The 19,951-nt window shown below is 40.7% G+C and overlaps 1 long non-coding RNA gene across 1 annotated transcript; it reads left to right on the top strand.

Annotated features, from left to right (window-relative positions):
* Positions 1-148: 148 nt before the first annotated feature.
* On the top strand, positions 149-19,397 carry LOC140224958 (uncharacterized). Its single transcript, XR_011900177.1, has 3 exons — positions 149-425; positions 18,182-18,255; positions 18,852-19,397. It is a non-coding gene; the product is annotated as an uncharacterized lncRNA (long non-coding RNA).
* Positions 19,398-19,951: the final 554 nt, after the last annotated feature.

Genomic DNA, 19,951 nt, shown 5'->3' with positions numbered 1-19,951 from the left:
TCATATGGAGTGGTTTAATCATTGTTACTATAATTATTCTACTCTCGACGAGATAGTTGTTAAGCCTTTTTGAGTGCAATTCCAATTGAACGATAAAGTGGGTTTTCAAAAGGTTCCCACCCAACGCCAGTGCCACTTAAGACGAATGCAGCTTTGATAATATTTGCGGTGCATTCAAAGGGATCTTTTGGGCTTCAATGTAACGCTTTGTCGACCCCGTGTTAGAAACAAGATTATAAACGCGCATTGCAGGGATTAACTGCAGTTGCACTCAACAGTTGTAACTTTGTTCCATGCGTTATAAATCTTCTACTGCGCTAAGTTTTATCAATTAACCGGTCCTTTATGACCCCAATTATTATCTTCGTCTAATGTTCTGTGTTCGAGCTTAACATCTTGGATGAGTGAAAATGAAAGTTGAAATGGTAGGGTCTTGATCAATTTTCTTTCTAGTAATATACCTGGTTAATTTTTCTTAGTTATTGATACAATATTTTTTTCACTTTTTAATTGTACATTTCTTGTAACAAATCATTTCATGCATACCTATTTGCTTTTAGTTGCAATGAATTAAATTTTGAGAAAGAAAAACGTGAATGACAAAGACAGCGCCTACTCCTCATTAAAATGGATAATTTAAACGGAGCGCAGTAGGAAAGTTCCGTCTTGACTATACTTGGAAAATATCTACCAATTGAACGTATTTCTGCCGATCAGAGCTATGTGTATTAAGACATGAGCCCTGAGATAAATAAGGATAGATGCATAACATGGCTCACGTCATAATGTACACAGTTCCGTTTGGCAGAAATACGTCCAATTAGTTATTTATTTAGCATAAAATGGGGACACGATGCGTTGTTTTGCCTACAACGTTTAAAATGTATAGTAAACCGAAAATCGAGACATCCGTGAAAAAGGATCCAATGAGTTGAAAAAAATGGTGAAATATTTAGTGTCGATAAATGTATTTATATTGTGATGATACATAACAAATTTTGCTTTCTCAGGCTATGCGTTTACGGGCGAATGCCTATGCATTTGACTTAATGTCGTAGGTCTTTCACGTAAATAGGCAAATGGTTTTTTTCCTGCATGGCAAATAGTACAATTATAAAAACATCCATTGTTTAGGAGTCGAAAAATCCTTTTAAAAAAAGGGGAAAAATCAATAAAGAAATATGTACCTTAAGAAAAGAGAAGGCAGGAGAGTTCCGCGTGTGAACACTAAATACTTTGATATCACTTGCTAGAACATTTAAGCTAAGTTTTGCGGCAAAAACATCGTTAGGTCGCACATTTAATTTTGCCGGCCTGACAGTTGAACTTTATAAAACCTTGCCCTTCAAATAACGAAACGCTGGACCCTATTTCTCGAATCGATACTAGTAATCTAATAGATCTCTTGGGATCGGTGACATTGTTGGCTAATGCGTCGTTCCTTTGGCGTAACGAGCGTACTTAGATTTCCACGTGAGCCCCAAAAAACATGTGTTCAAATGTGGAGCAAGAGCTCATGAAGAAACTGCGGTACGCCCTTACGTCAGAGGAGCAACGAATTGACAACACACGTCAGATGGACGTATTTCTGCCAAACGGAACTATGTGCATTAAGACAAGAGCCCTAAGATCCGTAAGGATATATGCATAAGAGGGCTCACGTCATAATACACATAGTTCCGTTTGGCAGAGATACATTCAAATAATCGAAAACGGAAACGCAAAAAATGAGTACAGACGGTTCCCGGAAATTAATAAAAAACAAACACCCGCGAAAATCATTTAGTATCGGTCGCGCTAATTGACCTGGCTGATTGATTGATTCATCGGGCATCCTGCACTCTCAAATGTTTAATTTAGATCGAAAGGCGTGGATTACGAGTCAAGTGCCGTAAGATCTCACGGCGCTAAACTTTTTCAAACTTTAAAAAATTGGTCAAGTCACTGAGATGTACCTCATTTGCGCATGCGTAGCGTTGTTCGTCAAGTTAACGGATTTTAAAGAGATACTTGCTTGTCTTGCACACCCAAATGTTATTTCCATATCAAAAGAAGTCAATTAGGATTGTCTATTGAGGTTTCAGCGTAACTATTTCATCCCTCAAAATTTATCAAATCGTCTAAGGTCGTCGTTTGAGGACCGTTTTCAAAAAATGGGATTGGGCAGCACTGAAAACTTCATCTAAAATTCTGAAGCGTGGTCAAAGTTGTTTTTTTTATGCAATTTGACGTTTTTTGGACCGAAGTATTTTGAGAATCGAATTTTTTAGAGGACACTCTCAACGAGCACACACACAACAATAGTGGATTAAGGGAATAAGGTAGGAAATGAGGATTTGCAATCTGCCGGAGGATCGCTAGGATCGCTATCAGTGGCGGTTGGGTGTCACAGAGCGCACAGAAGCGCTGTAATGAGAGTGACTTAGTAGTAGTCGTAGAAACAGGCGGCGGGCCTCTGCTCCGACTAAAAAGAGGACAGTTTCCTGTAACACTTGCATTTTCAATGACAATAGATAAATCCCGGGGACAAACCATGAATAGAGTAGGTATATATCCTGAACCTGAATTTGCTCATGGACAGCTGTACGTTGCATTTTCTTGAGTAAGAAAATGAAGTAACGTGAAAGTTTTAATTGATGAAATCGAAAGACAGTGGAAATTATTGAAAGACGAGAAAAAGAATGTAGTTCATTCAGAAATTCTTTGTTGCTACATTTAAAATGTAAAAAAAAATTAAAATGAAAATAATTATACATTGTAACTTGGTCCTGTATGTTGTGTGTATTTTAATTTTATTTCCACAGATACGCAGTTACTTACTTTTCCTCATACTTGAGAGTTTTTCTAAACTACCTTCGGCTTTGATTAGTATTAAATCGTGCTGTTTTGATATTTTCTTGACATACGATATTTGACATTTCGTGAGTATTTGGTATGTTCTTAGTGTGATACACAAGGCTTATTGTCCGATTTACAATTTGTTTTAAAGGATCCTTTGTGGAGGTTCATTTCTATCCTCCCCCCCCCCCCATTCCATATTCTTAGTGCCTAACCGTTATTCTCTGTGAGAAAATGCTAAACATGATTGGTTTCAGAAATAAAAAAAAAGCGAATAAAAAATGGTTGAAAAATACGGGGAGCGTATCAAAAAGAGGTCTAAAAATAACTCCAAAATTCACAATGAACATGGAGAACATTATTATATTCTGGGGCTTTGACGCTATTTCAATAAATATACTTAATTAAATATTTCATTTAAGAATAAATTATATGAATTTGTGAGACATTTCTGTCAAATATATCAGATATTATTTTTAAGAAATGAGATGAAAAATGCCGCATCACAATGAAGTAGGGGAGTTGTCATCAAACAGGTGTTAAAATTTATTGAAGTGACACATAGGTGCGGTAACGACAAAAGAAGAAGAAGAACAAAAACACATTGATTTTGAATGCGCTAAAATTTATAACCATTCCAGTTGCAATTAATCCCTGATTAAATAACAATTAACGTATTAAATTCAATGCCTCAAAGATAGTGCGTGCAACTGATCTCTTTCCCAGCATGACTTCTCCGATGTCTGGGTAATTAATTTGTTTGAAAACTGCACTGATCACACGTAATCCTAGAATTAACAAGATTGAGATAAAAATACGCTTCAAATTTGATAAACGCACTTTAAGCGGGGATCATACTCGTGATGGTGCATGTAGTTTAAGGACAGAATTAAAGAGGCTTACCGAGTTTTTTACGTAAGGGTCCTCGAAGCGCAAGCTCTCAAGAAACAGCTGAGGGTGAATCCTCTCAATCCTCTCTGAAATACTGCGGACGTATTCATATTTTTACCCCCCCCCCCCAAAAAAAAAAAAAAAAAAAAAAGATCCAATACGCCTGAGAGTACAATGGTACAATGATACATAATTTGTAAAATTTAGGAGAAACGCTCTGAACTATTTGACTTTTAAGACTTTCCGTATGATGTCCACGATGTATATCGACGGTGTAAGTCGGAAAACACATAACTCGGTTTGCGACGTCGCAGACTTCCTGTCATACTTCATTATTTAAACAGAAAACTACTCACCGGTAATTCTTTAAAACTACCGTGATTTTTCTTCTCTGTAAGAGGAAAATTCTGCAAAAACTTCAAGGAATAATATCAATTTGTTCTCCTTCAAAAAAATGACACAGAGGCGGAGATTTTCAGACACCGCAAACGAGTTATGTGATTGCCGACTTACACCGTCGATATATTGTTAAGCTTGTGACAACTAGTGTAAAGTAACTGTGATATATTTATGTTCCGATGAATATGTACTCCGAAGATGGCGTAAGCCGAAAGATGCCTCAGTAATTAATAAATATTCAATACAACAACTTGGTTCTAATTCAAATTTTACAAATTAAAATGGTGTTGTTCCAATCAAATCTTATTAATGATACATACACCTGGTTGATGCTCACTCGCCCTGTAGGTGATTCGTGAGAGTAGCTACATTTTTTTTTGTTCTCGGGAGCTTACTTTGTTAGTACAGTTTGTTGTTATGTTTTAGCCTACTTATTAGTGCGTTTTAGGATCATCTTGATCAGTGGCGAAGCGCCAATAATCGTTTATCGATATGTACCCAGTTAAAGCTATGGTAAAGAATCTATTATTAAGGTGTTCGTTGCAAACACCCTGTTTATCAATCCTTTTACATAGGTTTGAGTGGCGAATCAATCGATACACCGCAAAGCACGCTACGCCACTGATCTTGATCGCCCTTCAATTTGACGCTTCAATTCATTCAGGAAACTGACGCAATTCTTCAAGGTGCAAAGGAAATTGCAGCCTCTCTAAATGAAGGGGTTTCAACGGTGCCTCAGAATCCTCCCAGTACTGCGTCGCAAGAGGAAGATTGGTAAATGGTGGACGTTACGATTGAAACTTCACATTAACTGAAATTAAATGGACAGCATTTTGCAATTTGGAACTATAAATTTTGGCTTTTCTGGAAAAACACTAATGTGCATAGGGAAACTAATGGCACATACGTTGTTTTTAAACCGGGCTAGAATTTATAGTTCCTAATTGCAAAATGTAGCCCAAATGTCGTGTTTGGTTCAGAACCTCATCCATGTACCATAGCGGAGCCAAATTATGGACTTCGTCATCTAGCAAACAAACCCCATTCTGGGCTTGCAAACGAGACCACGTCCAGTGCTCAGTGTGCCAAAGGAGAGACTCTAGACGAAGATGCCCACTAGGTCGCAATATGCTGAAGAGATATCGATTTCTGGACCGCTTCGAAAAGGCAATCTTCGATGAAGTTACAATTTTCCGCAGACCCCACGAGGAGCAGCTCTAACTCAGAACTTCGGAGAAGTTCGGGGGGGGGGGGGGCAAAATGAAGCGGGTCCCCCCTTAATCGTCGCCTCAGTTACAAAAATTCTTAGTTTTGATCGATCTCTGTTCTCGCAATAATCTTGTCTCGCCAAATTCCGTTTATTTCCCCGTTTTTATATCTTTTCCGTATCTCCGTTTATATTTCCTGCAAATAAAAGGTAAAACCTTCCACTTTTCCTTCAATTTTATACATCGTAGCGTCGTAACTCGACGGTCAACGTCATTATCAGTCAACACCTTGTTGAATAACAACACAGATTATGCGGTTGTTCCCGCAATTTATTATGCGTGACGAAATTTTATTACTTTGTTAGATTGCTCCTATTCGAAATTTTCAATCACACCCTCGTTTTTTAATTCACCGTCTCCAATGAATTTTTATGAATCGTTTCCGTCGACATCGTGTCGTAATTCCTGTATGGTTGTCACGTCTCACGACCCTGGTTTCGATTTGCCTTCGCTAATTGGACTTTTTGTGTTTCAGATTCAAAGAGGTGTAGAAAGTTTGCTGAAATACGTCATAGTTCCCCAGACTAGTCCGCCGCATCTAAGGGTCTCCGTTAAAAAATCATACTCACAAATACTTTCTTTGATGGCTGTTAGTCAGTCCTCTTTCACGGTTTCATCAGTTTTCCTCAGGAGGGATTTTCTTCTGTCTCATAGAAAAAAGAAAAAAGAAAGAAAGTAGTAGTAGTAAAATAATTTTATTTTAAAGCGGTGCTTTAGCATCTAAGGCCATTTACACCTCTAAAAAAGAAAGAAAGAAAGAAAGAAAAAAGGCGACGTAGGTTTTTTACAGTTGGTTTTTCTTTTTCTTATTCAGCAAGATGCGCAGCTTATTAGCTAGGTTTTTGGGCAGATTTTCCGCCGCAAAATTGTTCTTGAATTCGTACCACAGCTAATACAAATCTCTTATAGGTTGACGAAGGTTCGTAGGACTAATAATGACCCTAATGCTGCTGTGCTAAGGACAGACGTTCTGCGGGTGTTCAGATGATGTCAATTTTTCCCCAGAATGCTGATTTTGGAGAAGAAGGAATGGTTTTTCTCGAGGTTGTCAAATACATATTTTCCTCACAAAATTTTGAGGAGAAAACAAGTCACATAATACTTCAATTCATTAGAATGGCAATCGATCAGTTCTATTATACAGAACGCGATCATTTGCCCTAAAATTCGATGGCAATACAGCAATTGGAGACAATCGGGGGTTGACAAAATTGTATCATGCGTTAAGTCGATCAGTTTCACGTATTGAACCTAGACGAAGTGATTTAACCGGGAGGAATACAATTCACCTTCAAATCGATGGATATGCAATATTAGCTACTTGGAAGTTAAAATAGTTGTATCAATCGTTTTGATGCTTCCGCGCGTAGTTAATAAGGTAAAACGAGAATTTCAGCAGACTTTACCTCACCTTTTTTCAGCGTGACTTCCCCCGTTTTTCAGAGGGCCAGGCACCTTCTAGAACGAATTAAAGCCAAAAACCCACCAAAGCGAAACTATCAAAATTCGAGAATTCATCTCACTTTTTTTCAGCGTGACTTCCCCTGTTTCAGAAGGCCGAGAGAACCCGCTAGAACGAATTCACCAGCATTCTCCGAGAATTTATCATTCTATTTTTCAGCTTGGACGTTCCCAGTTTCCCAAAGGCCGAAAACCCGCTACAACGAAATTTCCAAAAGTCAGGTAAAATTTTCCTCCAGTGTGACTTCCCCAGTTTACCAGAAGGTCGGGAACCCGCTACCAAAAAATTACCAAAATTATGGTAAAATGTATCATTCTTTTTTCCAGCGTGACTGTGCCCCTGTTTCCAATAAGACCAGAAATCCACGCTGACGAATTTCCTAAAATGTTGGTAAAATTTGTCATTCCTTTCTTCAGCGAGTTTTCTCAACTTTTGCAGGAGGTCGAGAACCCATTACAACGAATTTACCAAAATTCTGGTAAAATGTATCACTCCTTCCTTCAGCATGGCTTTCCCGGTTCAGACGGCCGGAAACCCGCCCGAGCTGGCAAGGGCGGGCTCGAGTGCAATTTGACTTGGTTGTTTCGTTTAATAATGTTTATGGCGGAAGCGCAGGAAGACAAATCCGCTCAAGTTGTGTTTGCGTCTCGTGGGGGGCCGGGCGGGGGGGGGGGGGGGGGGGGGGAACACGGCTCCTTTTTAATAAAACTGACAGTAGTTGGACGAATTCAAATCACCTCCAAGATGCGACTCGAATTTGATCAAATAGTCCCGCGGAATACCTAGAATAATCAACTGCTCCAGAAAAGCCCTCGCACTCGGCGGCGGCGGCGTGGAGCGACACGAAATGCCGGGTCCCGGATCAATCCGGGTAAGAGACGCTCGCGGCTCCCCCCCCCCCTCCGCCTCCTCTTTATTGAAACCTTTATTTTATGAGGTGCAGTCGCCTCGCCGAGAATGTGATTGTTGCTTTCCACGACCTGGATCCCTCGCGGAGGGTGCATGCGCGTCTTGGTCTCCTTCAGTGGCGTGGCGTGCTTTGCGATATATCGATTGTTATGCCATTTAAACCTATGGAAAAGGATCGATGAACAGGGAGTTCGCGGCGAACATCTTAATAATCGATTCTTTACCATAGGTTTAAATGGCATAACAATCGATACATCGCAATTCACGCCACGCCACTGATCTCCTTCCTCGCCTCCGAAAAAGCTAATTGGGCAGTTTTAATAGTCGTTCCTTAAACTGCTCTTACGGAGAGACTCTTCCTTACGGAGGTTCCGTATGGTTTACGTTGTGCTTGAGCGAAGTTTAAGGAGACCTCGTACGCAGCATAATAAAAAGGACCATTTTCGCAAAACAAAAGTGAAATTCAATATACGAAAAAAATGGTTTTACTGAGTTAACAATTAAATTGTTGAAGAAGTGTCCGACATGTTTTAATGTAGCTTTTACAATAAAAATCGCCGAACATCAATGCTCGGGACGGGACACAGCGACCGTCAATGATCGAAATATCCCAAACTTTAATGTTCGACAACGGGATATCTCGAACTAGTTCGGTTCGGTTAGTCCAGGTTACGTTAGGTAAGGTCAGGTTAAGTTAAGTTAGGACCATAGATAGAGAGGAGGAACCATTGGATACCCATCCGTATGTACCTCGGTTCTAACTTCCGATGAAGGAAGCACCCCGCAAGACAAATTCAAGCAGTAGAGACGCCTACCAGCAGCAGCGACAATATAAATTCCACACAAAAAGGAATGTCGAGTTTGTCAAACAGATAGCGGAGGAAGTACGTGCAAAACTGATGCCTGGCGTGGAAGGCGAAAAGTCCGCACAAGCCACCCAAGATACTGTCAACACACTACGGAGCATCATGGCCCCCAGTTAGCGCTTGTGCTCAGGGTTTCGGTACATACACTGTCATGGGTGCGATCAACCGGCGACCCCCAAACCAGATCCTACGGGTATGCAGAAGGTACAATGGTGCAAATTTACATGGTATCTTTGGCAATTGAATCGATCAAACTAAATCTCGTACTAAGAGAACGGACTTTACGGACTTACCAAGATAAGGGATCTTGCAAAAGACAGCAGAACATAGGAGGGTGCATTTGTACCTACACCAGAAAATGTGTCTCTATTGGATTTAAAAGAGAGGGTCGCAGCTTTAACAAATCACAATGTTCCAGCGATGCAGCGGACCCCATACCCTACACCCAATTGGTTTTCCACAATGGAAATGCAACCGATCCGGCTCTTCAGAACCCCGACAATATCATCCCGCCGAATTATGATTATGTCTTGGATCTAAAAAACGACTTTGATACGGTGACCCCGAAGAAGAATGAACGAGTAAAGAATTTGGAAAAAGGATATTGTGCATGTGAATTAGAAAAAATATCAATCTGTTTCCTAACCTAGATTGAATAAGTAGATTCTTAGTTTTTCTACTGCCAATAAGTGCTTTGCTCCAAGTCCTGCAACAAACTTTGCTTAGTACTGCAATAAGCCGACAATAAGTCTAGTGTTCACATTCGGCCACCGGACACTCTTCGCTCCTGAATTGTAGAAATAACGATTCTTTTGAATTGTGCCAATATTAAAGAAAAAATTATTTTGTCCGCATAATAAGACTACTAATTGGAATATATTTAGGCAGGAAGTACATTCACAAATTGAAATGAAAATGCCACTTAAAACTAATACCGATGTTGATAAAGCATTGTGTCACTTCAACCACGTAAATAATTGCGCCAAGTAACAGTTTCTCTGAACTGTGCCCAATAACAGTTTCTCGGAACGGTTCCGATAACGATTCAGAACTTCAGACTGCCAATATAACAATAGTATAATGTTAATTCAGGTTGGCGACTTGATTTTTAGGTAAGTGAAAATTAAATCATACGACTTCATTGCATTGTTACCAAGAAATAGCATAAATTCATTAGTTGATAAAAGTTTTATGAGATGTTTCCATCAACGATGAAAACCAGGAAAAAAGAATGAAAAAAGAATCAATTTCAATGAAGAAGTCATTCAAAAATTAATAATTTGCTTTTTGCGAAAAGGCAACTGAAGTTCCAGTTGTCAAGTTTCTCACAATCATTGAAAGCCATGGATCCCGATGTAGGGTTGATAGAAGCAAAATACCGCGACGCTGCTCATTTACTTCAAGGGTTTGCACGAATCTTTTAGGAACTCGAAGACTCACCATACACAAGTTCAATTTAATTTTTGCTCACTACACGCAGTCTTTTTCAGAACAGTTAACCTATATTTATTTTTATTCAACATCAGCTGGACTTATTGGCAATGTTGCCTAGCTTCAACAGCCAGTATCAGCTGATACTAGATGGAAAATAATGGATGAGAGATGTTCTAAGAGCCTATACATTTTTTTTGTATCTTGAGTACTCTACTACTCAAATTTTTTACCATTAAATAAATTCAACTACATTATGTTTCAAAGATTCATCTTTACTTATTTTGTAAGTAAGATCCAACTAGGTGACCCCAATGTGATTATTGTTGTTATTTAATCTTACGGACTGAGAATTATTTGATCTATAGAAATATTAGTTGGTATTGATATTTCTGGATGTACAACAAGCCTTTGATAGAGTCTGGCATCCAGGATTCCTGTTCAAAATAAAGAGATCAATTCCCTAATTTTATCTCCCTTTAAAATCATACCTTGCGGATCGAAGTCTTCAGTAGTCCAAGATGGTACTTACTCTACTGTTTTCCTAATTTCTGCTGGAGTTGTTCAGGGTTTAATCTTGGGCCCCTTCTTATATTCCCTCTTTACCGCTGATCTTCCAACGAGCATCCCTGAAGTAATAACTGGCACTTTTGCAGCTTAATATTTTCAAATGGCGAAGCGGAGGGTCCCCCATGGACGTCGCCATAGAAACAAGATTTTTAGTTAGTTCAGTCTGTGCTCTCTTACTCGATGTCGTCTCGTAAAAATATCCAAATTTTTCTCCTACTTTGCCTAAATCATTCCTCATCCCTCAAGAAGGGGAAGGTGTTAGAATATTCCTCTCTATAGATGATTTCCATGTAAACACACAGAGGTGTAAATGGCCTTAGATGCTAAAGCACGGCTTTAAAATAAACTTATCTTACTACTACTACCTACTTTCGTACATATATACTGAAATTAAAAAGGTAAAAAACCAACAAAAAAAGTACTTCAAATATTATTTCAAATCCTAGAAAATTTCAATTGGCATTAATATTTAATCTTACCAGTTAATCAGTACTTCGACTTATCGGTATTGATACATATTCTTGCTGTCTGAGAACTTTTCAGAGACCACCTGCTTGCCATTTGGACCGCATGACATAGAAAGGAACCAAACCACATCAGTAATTGCCAGATATAATTCGGCAATTTAATTTTTCACATGAAAACGGTTGTTGAGCACATTCCAGCGAATTTTCTACATGAAGCGCAGCAAATCCTTCCAAAATTTCAAGGTTTCCGCACAAACGTTCTCTCGTAAAAAATTAAATTGCCTGGTTGAATTTGGCAACAGCTGATGAGGCTTGGTTCCTTTCTACTAAGCGCGGTCCATTTAAGCTCCTCTCGGTGACTCAGATACCAATCGCCTCGAACAACTTACGCACCCTTGAAGTCGAGGGGTACGTAAGACGCCGGGCGGCGGGCTGGAGGGGGGGATCCCCGAGTTTTCGAAAGCGAATATGTTTACCCCGGCGCGATACCGCTCAAACCGCCGGCGGTTTCGCGGGGGCCCCGAGCGTCGGGACGCCGGCGGCGACAATTTCGCCGGGGTTTAGGTGTCGGGTAACCCGGGGGCCCGGGCGGGGGGGGGGGGGGTGAGGGGGGTACTTATATGAAAGCAGTCACTAATTAAGAGGGTGTTTTGATGTACTGCTCGCGGCTGGCCGGGGGCGGCAGGGGGAAGGGGGGGGGGGTTTCGCGCGACTCAATTCAATTAACAACCGACGTGTTCCTCCCGCGACATCGTAGCATCCTTCCGCCCCCCCCCCCTCCCGCCGCGCCAGTCATAAATGAAAGCGCCCCGTGATTGCCCGACGCCGAGGGTGGGGGGTCGTCGGGGGTCCTTTTTCCGGCGTCTGAAGCCAAGATTTCTCACTTGAACTTCGCGCCCCGCCGGGTCGAGTCAACTCGCCCGTGAATCCCAGTCGCCTCGCCGTTATTTGACCGTGCCTGCCTGCCTCCCCTGTTTATGCCGTGTTTCGCGCTGCGATGGACTCCGAGGGGGGGGGGGCTGTCGAGAGGGGGGTTAAGGGACGGGGTGCGAAGTGTGCGCGAGGTGACCCTGGGGCCACACCTCGACGCCGCGACGTTTAGAGGGACCTCGCGGTTGTCCCTTTGACTTGAGTTGGTCCTCGTCTAGGCGCCACGTTACATTACTCGGCGACATATTAATGCGTGCTCCTGTATGTACTGAAGCGGGTCCCCCTTGGTCGCCAAGGAAACAAAAATTTTAGTCACAAATCGATCTCTGCCTTTTTTCCTGTATGAAAAAATCTCCGTCTAAAAATCCAACCCTAAATCTTCCTCTGTCCTCTTTTCGTCTATTCTTTCCTGTTGAATAAAAGGTAAAAGCTCCAAAATCAAGTAGTTCAAATCCTTCAAAATTTCATGTATACTGAGAAAAATTTTCGCACTCACGCTTCATAAAGTATGGGTCGGAGCCACGTAAAGAATAAATAATTGATGCCGACCTAAGCTAAGTATAGAGAGTCAATTTTAGTATGGGCAAATATTCCAAACGAAGAAATTGGACTGTGAGTCCATGCTCAAGCCCCGATCGGAGGCAACTGATGAAGATTTGAAGAGAGAGAGGAGTTAGATTAATGTTTTTTTCAGATGGCTCATGATTGCTAGCCCGTGGGTGCATATTATAAGGAACACTTACATTATAGTATGGAAAATTTGTCTTCTCGTTCAGTACCCAAAAAGAAAGTTCGTATCTCCTCAAAAGAGAGTTCCTTTTTGTTTGTCTCCTGCGGCTCCTTTACGGTTCCCTGATTCCCCAATATTCTTCAGTCCATACCGTATGGACCCAGCGTCCATACCGTATGAACAGTGAGTTCATTCACCTGCTTTTCCACACACGACATCCACATACGGCACATCTCTGATCTATTCGTGAAAGCCAGGCCGTATGTGCAAGCAGTTCATACCTTAGATTTTCCAAGCTGTATAAACTCGCACCATGTAACCATTTTTGAAAATGTTACTATTTACTCATAATCATTTGTATGTACTATTATTCCTCATGTAGTTAATGCTGTTTTTCTAAAAATATAACAATAAGAGAAGTTCGTTTTTAAAATTTATAATGTTCTATTAAATTAAAATAATTACTCAAATTAAATTTTCAATTCTACATACAAACATATTGATAAAAGTTTTGTCACCGGAAATTATCATATCCAAAAATGTAAGATCATTGTTAGAACGTTCAAGAAGCTCAAGGGAAATTGACATTTGGTTAGGACAACAATCGCAGGACAAGTTCAGCTGAAGCTGGATGCATGTCTAACTATTTTATCAAAATTATACGTGCGGAGTCCTCAGAAGTATCAAACAGCTCAGGAAGCTCGAAACGACCATTTTCGAGCACTTTTGCCCGCACTTTTTCCACGTGGCAAATGTCAGTCGCTCGCATAGACAACTATTCGTGCTCCCGTGTCGTGTTTTGCCTCACAAATAAATGAAGGCGCTTTCTCGGCTTTTCCGAACTCTGACACGCACCTTATCCTCCTCCGTCTCCTGTGTCTGTCCGCGACTCCTCCAGCATGTGCCCGCTATCGCACACCAGTAAGGGGCCAGGCCTCACATCAGATCGTGAAACTAACAATAAGTTCTTGCTCTGAGGAACCGGTTCCGGTCCGGGATTAATTCCGATCGGATTCGATCGTGATGTAACGGAGGCGAGGGTCGCGGTGGCGAGGGAAGGGGGCGGAAACGAAAACGGAGATGTAATTGGAAAATTAAAAGACTCGGACCCGAGGCGGTTCAATTATTATTTTCCTGGCTCTGTCCGTAGCACACATGTCTGCTCGCACCCTACTTAACAGCAGCTGACGCCTCTGGCCACGTTCCGAACATCCCGGCACCGGCACCCTACTCGGTCGAACCGCGGTCGGTCTTGGTTCCTCTACAAAATCCACCCCCTCCCGCCCACCGCTGGCCGGTTGTCAGACCGACGCGAAAAACAGCGTCAATTTTCCCGCCAAAAACCCCCCGCAGCTCGGGTGAATCGAGGTTCGAGAAGGGGAGTAACTGCGGTGATGCATTTCTTTCTTCTTGTTATCATGGTCGTAATCCTTTATGGAATCGTACCTTCAAATCTAATTTCACACTTCTATGAATTTTCTTGGACTGATCTTCGACCAACAGTTAAATTGGTCTGAGCACATTTCTTCCCCCCAAAAAAGGAGATGAGAAAGGCTTACTTCCCTACATGGAGGATTAAATGTGGATCGAAAAAACAGAATGTTTTTTGATGTTGTTGTTTTAAATATTAATCTTCATTTATTTTGTAAGTAAGATTCAACAGGTACGTTAGTTTTATGCAAGAATAAAGAAAATTTGGACCGTGACTTACATGCGCAAAATACCTTCGACGAACTAATTATGCCGGATTTTACAACCCGCATTCAGCAGTATTGATTGAATTATGACGGACTACAAAACTTCCAGTAGTATTTGATGCATCAGAAAAACTTCAACAGGAATATCAATGAATATATATCCTTCGTAGAAAGCGCCATTTACTATGATTTTTTTTCCAATTTTCGTACACTCTGAGTCATGTGAAACTGTTATTTATGCTAAAATAACAAAAATGAACCGAAAAATTTGATGCAAAGTCCAGAAAGGAGTTTCCAAAGAAATTTTTGGAGAGAAAACCCCGACTTCAAAATGAACACTTTTTAACTAAACACGGTAACATACGCAACTGATCTAGTAGCTCTCTTACAGATTTTCTAATCCAGCTAGGATAAGAGATGAAATCAAGTAATACCACCATAGTTAATTTCGGCGAATTCCAATTTTCTACGGAAGGAAAACATGACTTCTCAGTAAAAACCTATGAACTGAACACGGTAACTTACGGCACAGCTTCAACAACCTTTTTAAAGCATTTAACCGGTCCGGCCTAAGGCATTTCACTCGTAAGATGTTTAATCATACGGATCATTGAGACAATATAACATTGATCATGTAGAAATTAGAAAGTACTGAGGAAGACAGGCAACGTCGTTTCCACAACTACACATTATTTTATTAGTGTGGGTTACACATATTTTACACACATTTTACAGTGTGAGTACTCATATTTTATTAGGTTATTTTGTTTGATCTTCCAATAATTCAAAATTACAAGTGTCTCCATCAATTTGGTTTTCGAAATGAGCATTCTGCAGTAGAACAAATCCATCGCAATGTGGCAAAAATCACATCGGCTTTTGAGAAAGGGGAATATTGTGGAACAGTATTTTTGGTTTTCCTTTTGACAGAAATGGAAACTGGCTTTAGGTTCTTTGACATTGAAAGGAAATTGAATGGCTGAAAGGACTTCAAACCATGTTATCAAATCGTGCGAAAAAATAGACTTTACGGATATGAAGACCATGGAGCTGTATGGATATCGTAAATACTCGTCGGAGATGTGTATGAAAGCGTGCAAGGTATTCTCTTGCCTTAATTTTATTCGGTGTTCCCTGACCAAATTTTCTCCCTAACTTTACCGTTTTTCTCTTCGGCTATGACCACATCCTGAGGAATACCGTCTCGAGCCAATCCTGAATCCCTTCCCAAGAGTCATCGCAGCGGACGAAAAAAAAGCGATCCCGTCTAATTCGCATGACAAGAGCAAAAGGAAATTACTAGCCATTATTATTAGGATCACCCATCTCGGGAGCTCGCCGGCTATGACCTACTCAACTACTTGACCGGACCCCGCGCGTGTAGGTGCGATGTAATTTGACGCTGAGTGACTTTACGAGAGCCGCGCCCTGTTGCCGGATTTTGCGGGTCGTAGCGGGGCTCCCGGGGACGACTCGGCGAGGCCCCCGAGATTGGACAAGCGTTCTTCATATCCGAAACCACAATGGGACCGACGCAGACATTACTCAAACCGATTCCGAACGAGGCGCCACGGCCGGGCAGGGATCATGCACGAATATTAGCCGGGATTCCGCCGCCCCGAATTCGGATGTGCCCTCTCGACCCTCCGAGGGAATTAATCCCTTTCCTCGAGAGCTCTGTCCTTGGTTGCCGTGTCTTCACACGGAGAAAATTCATCGGGCATATAGGGATTACACTAGGAATAAAAACACATTGGATCTAGAGTCCAGACTCTTGAAAACATTGACTAGAGTCCAGACTCTTGAAAACATTGACAAGAAAAAATACTCTTGATTCAATCAGATTTAAGCTTAAATCAAGAACCAAGCATCTTAATTTGAGCGGATTTCCTTTTGATTGAAGCTTAGATCTGATTGAACCAAGAGTCCGTTTTCTTGTCAATGTTTTCAAGAGTCTGAACTCTAGATCCAATGTGTGTGTGTGTGTTTTGTTTTCCAGTGTACATTATGCAAAAAGGAACCAGCGCGATTACAGCGTTTTCAAAATGGTGCAACTTCTCCTTTTCTTCTAGAAATACTTAATACAGGTACAGGATTAAATTTACACAATTATTATCCTTTGAAGTTAACAATTTTTAGGTGGAAAGCCAAAACTGTTTGCTATTCTGGGAGCTTTTGAGATAATTATGAAGAAGCAACATTATTACAACATTGTAATCGCGTTGGTTCCTTTTGGCTAAATGCGATCCATACGTGGATAACAATTTGCACTAAGGAACCAATATCTCTGCCTCCTCCTTTAAAGCATCTTCCTGTAGAGGGAGATCAATGGCATATATGTTGTAATGCCTAGAATAAATAGTGTTCCAGTAATAGTGGTTCCTAATTGTGAAATGTGGTCCATGTGGCTTAAGAAGCGGATGGGTAGTATTAAGGTCAATATTTCGCAACCACGCCACCTAAAGCTCGAGATGGACGCTATCTGTTCAAGGAAGGAAAATACGAAATACATGTCCCTCCAATGGACAAGCTGCTTGTTTGACTGAGAAAGATACTTTTGATGAATGAAAATTACGATACATATTGCATAGTTCCTCCCTTTAAAAAAATAAGAAAGAAAAAATATTTATTTCTCCACCGTACTTCATTAGAATCCGTGGGCACGACGGGCGACGTGCAACCGACGTAATTAAAAGACATCATACCACGTAACTTCATCATAACGTCTGCATGCAACCAAACGTGTTCCGGAGTTGTCCGGGTTGCATACATTCGAAATTGAAGGCGTTTTGGAGTGACGCGCGCTCGCTTTACAGCAGCGATGCAATGCTCGCGGGACTACGAGCAGCGAGTTGTTATCAAAGATCCTTCGAGACCTTATCCATCATGAACTCAATTCGATTTTTCACATAACTTGCGTCCGCTCTAAAATGTGCCGGGAAAAATTTCCACTTCTTATTCTATCAGCAATGATTCATTGTGTGCCTTGAATTAGGAACAGAGCAAAACTACACTTTGTTGTACAAAAAAGCTATCAATATGTATAAATGCATCATTGGAAAATCCTTGGGCTACCAAATGAATGTGAAACGTTGTTTCTGATACAACATACAGAATTTAAGAGAGAAGATTCGTTGTAAAATTACCATTTAAAGAAGAACCCACGGTTCTCGGAGACTCGTAAATATCAGCTTTACAAAGACTATTCATTCCAGAGAAATTAAATGAAATGTATGCGAGCTTCATGAAAGAATATGAAGAGCCGTGTCATACGACGAAAGCATCACCTTCGGTTAAATTCAAATATTTAGCATATTATATACTACACTTAGGAGTCCTCGATGAAACAAAACGCGCAACAAAGCTAAGAGTAGTCTTTGATGCATCAGCAAAAACAACGCCTGGAAAATCATTAAATGATATTTTAGGAGGAGAACACACCATACGAGATACTATTCTTTCGATTCTCATAAAGTATAGAGAAAATTAAATGGGTAACTGAGCCCATGGGTGTTTTATTTCATATTCTGAAACCACCAGGTCACTAGATTACGTGGTGATTTATTTCGTATTTTTGAAGCCAAAATCCTATTATCCTCCAAGAACTCGAAGGAATTTCAAACTCGCCGCAATGACGCGGCAAGTGTTAGCAGTCTCTCTCCCCATCTCCACAACTACAAAAAATAATGTAAATTATCTGTCTTAATCTTTACCGCTTTCCAGATCTGCATCTTCTCGTTTCTCAATTGTTTCCATTGTGTGTCTCTCAAAATCTAAAAGAGATCAAAATTAAAAAGGTAAATAACGAAATCCAAGTTTCTTCTTTTTATTTCAGAGTTCATATGCAATCAAAATTTCAGTGGAAAGTTGATGACAGTGAAGTGTTGCATCACTCAAATCGCTATTTCTTCGCATTTCCTACTGATGTTTATTAAAATAAAACTTATTTCAATGTGGAATCGCTGCTTGTTTGCTATAGATAACTTAAATGAGATTGACATAGTTTCGAATATTTCCTTTTGTTTTCTTAAACGAGGAGTAGAAAGACATGCAACAGAAGTCGTAAAAACCCATGCTCACTTCTGATTGGTGCCGGATGACGCATCATTCGTTTCGGCGCGAAACCGGGGCGATCTCCATTTTCAGAAAATTTGCGCTTTTTAAAGAGCGTATTGCTCGGTTTCTGAGTTTTCTTTCGCGTTTTTAATGTGTGCACGATCCCCCGAAAAGTTGGGACGATGTCACGTTTTATTTAAATTATTATTATTATTATTAAAAAATTAAATGCACGTCATCATGTCTTTAAAATTCTCCGTTCTTGAAATAATATTCTCCCCCCTGCATCCTTCCCGCCCACTTCCTAATCCCGCTGCTTTTCTGGTTGACGTTGCAGATGTTAATACGTGAAAGAACCTGTTTGTTTCTGGAGATCACTACCTGTATCAGTTGTCTGCGGACAACAACGGCGCCTCTAAGGAGCTGTCGATTAGACCACGTCAAATGTACAGCATGTCAACAAAGAGATCCCAGACGTCGGTGTCCGTTGTGTCGCAACATGTTAAGAAGGAACCGTCTGCTAGATCGTTTCGAACAAGCTATCTTCGATGAAATTTCCATCCACCAAGGTCCACATCAGGAGCAACTGTAGACCTGAACTTCAGAGATGTTCAGCGGGAGCAGAATGAAGCGGAGGGTCCCCCATTGACGTCGTCATAGAAACAAAATTTATAGTAGTTCAATCTGTGCTCTTTTACTCCTCGTCGTATTCTCGTAAATTATCCTATTATCCTCTAAATTTTCCTCCTTTCGTTTATATCCGGAAATTAAAAAGGAAAAAACCAACAAAATAGTACTTCAGGTTTTATTCCAAATCCTAGAAAATTTCATTCATTGTTAAAAATTGTATCAGAGGTAAAAGTGTATCACCTGATTTAAAATTTGTAATAACGTCTTCTCATAAATGGTTTGTTTTCATCCCTGTATTTTCTACACTGGTAAAAAAAACCATATTGGATCTAGAGTCCAGACTCTTGAAAACATTGACAAGAAAAAGGACTCTCGATTCAATCAGATTAAAGCTTAAATCAAAAGGAAATCCGCTCAAATTAAGAGGCTTGGTTCTTGATTGAAGCTTAATTCTGATTGAATCGAGAGTATTTCTTCTTGTCGATGTTTTTAGGAGTCTGGACTCTAGATCTTATATGTGTTTTTTTTTTTCAAGTGTACACAAAATCACAAAAACTGCCAAATTGCACACGACCCGGCAGCGCGGCGCCGAAACAAGAAGAGCTCCTTGTTTCCGTGTTTTGCGTCTCCAACACACGCCACTCGAAACACTCGTTAGGGCAACACTCACACTCGTCTCGTCATCCGCATTTACACCTTAGGAAGCCCCATCCTCGGGCTCCCATTGTCGTCGGGCGCCCCCCGGATCAGACGTGAAGTGATATCACTCCGCCGAGTGATATCGCGCGTAACAAGGCGTCGCGCGCC

This window comes from Bemisia tabaci, chromosome 7, assembly GCF_918797505.1.
Source record: "Bemisia tabaci chromosome 7, PGI_BMITA_v3".
NCBI lineage: Eukaryota > Metazoa > Arthropoda > Insecta > Hemiptera > Aleyrodidae > Bemisia > Bemisia tabaci.
The sequence above is the reverse complement of the archived record's forward strand: the minus strand, read 5'-3'. Positions and strand labels throughout refer to the sequence as shown.